Source organism: Belonocnema kinseyi, chromosome 10 (assembly GCF_010883055.1).
Source record: "Belonocnema kinseyi isolate 2016_QV_RU_SX_M_011 chromosome 10, B_treatae_v1, whole genome shotgun sequence".
NCBI classification, from domain to species: Eukaryota; Metazoa; Arthropoda; class Insecta; order Hymenoptera; family Cynipidae; genus Belonocnema; species Belonocnema kinseyi.
Genome location: NC_046666.1, coordinates 101,420,796 through 101,422,303, shown reverse-complemented (window position 1 = coordinate 101,422,303; position 1,508 = coordinate 101,420,796). Strand labels below are relative to the sequence as shown.

Here is a 1,508-nt window from a genome sequence, read left to right as displayed (position 1 = left end):
TTGCTACATGTTGGGCCTAATTTTGATTTTAAAAAGTCTTTAGAGTTTTCGAATTCCTTCAAGGCCTTTTCTACTCAATTAAAATTATTTTTTCATTCACTTATAAAGTGAAATTAGATTATTACCATTTTGGATTTCAAATGCACTATAATTTAGCGCGACCGAATATATGGTTGCCTGTCGCGCCTCTACAAGTATGTGGCCGACCTAACAGCAATATATAAATGCAAGACCACAAACTTTCCTGCCGCCCTAACTACCGGTATGTGGTGCAACTAATCTCATGCCGTATCTAGGACCTAATATCTTTGATTATAGTTAGCGCATTGACAACATCGAAAATTCTTTGCAGTATTCCCCAGCAGGTTCGATATTTCTCTTACAAAAAAAACTTTTTTCATAATACTAATTAGTTAAGTGCAGAGACATATTCCTTCGTGCCCTCTATTTAGCGTGCGAAATTTTCAACACGATATCTCCTTCCGTTTGGACGTAAGTTGGGACAGAAAAGTACCGATCTAACTTCTACTTGCATTTTCTTCGAAATTATATTTTTTCAAAATTTCCTCCGGAACAAAGCAGAGACATGGACTTTATTACCTCCTCTTTCATTTCCTAAACTTTCAAAGTGATCCCTCATTTCGTTTAGGCGTAAGCTGTGACACAAAAATTGAGAACCAGGTTTGGTCATGTGACCTTCTCGTCACATGGTCTTAAACGCGAGATAATCCCGAGAGCTTTCCCTTTAGTTTCATGGATATGCTGCTTCCAATTGAGACGTTTATGGAGTTTACCCCCTAGGTATTTCACGGAATTTTTCCATTCTATTGGTTCATTATACATTTTTTGTGGATCTATTTTGACAGGCTTTCTGACTGAAAAAAGAATTCCTTAGAAGAATTGATAAAAAAGAATTGATTCTGACTTGACTACATTAATTTTTATTCTCCAAAGCTTAGGAGCCGTCCACAAATTACGTAAGGGTATTTTTACACATTTTCGACTCCCCCCTCCCTTCACGCAAGGTACCAAAAGATTTTCGTGCCCCCGCCCCCCATCTTACGTAATATTTATTGATAATAAATAGGACGTTTTTGACTTTGAACACTACCTTTATTAGTCAATTTATGTACATTATACGTAAAGTTACATAGTACATGAAAGCATTCGAAATGAATATAAATATTTATACATCGCGACATAAGAAGTCTCTATTTTACATCTCGGCGGCAGCGATCTCGGCTGTCAAAACTGGACACCGAGCCACGACGCAAGAATCTTTTCCTCGTTCGACAATCCTTGAGTATTTTTTGTTGTTGTTTGCTATTATTTTACTTTTGATCGTTTTTACGCATTAATATCGTTTTCTTATGAAAATTAGTTTAATTCACTTATAAAGTTTTAATAATCAATAAATTTTAGATTTATAGGGCCATACTTAGTTTTCATTATTTTATTACGTAAGAATTGTCTATTTCCCTCCCACCCGAACGTAAGAAATCGTAAGA

At 35.6% G+C, this 1,508-nt stretch overlaps 1 long non-coding RNA gene across 2 annotated transcripts in view; it reads left to right on the top strand.

Annotated features, from left to right (window-relative positions):
* Nucleotides 1–268: 268 nt before the first annotated feature.
* Nucleotides 269–1,508, top strand: part of LOC117181926 — a 16,183-nt gene continuing 14,943 nt past the window's right edge. Inside the window, exon 1 of one of the 2 annotated variants that reach the window (XR_004468214.1) lies at nucleotides 269–365. This is a non-coding gene — a long non-coding RNA (uncharacterized LOC117181926). The other variant, XR_004468215.1, reaches the window with a different exon arrangement.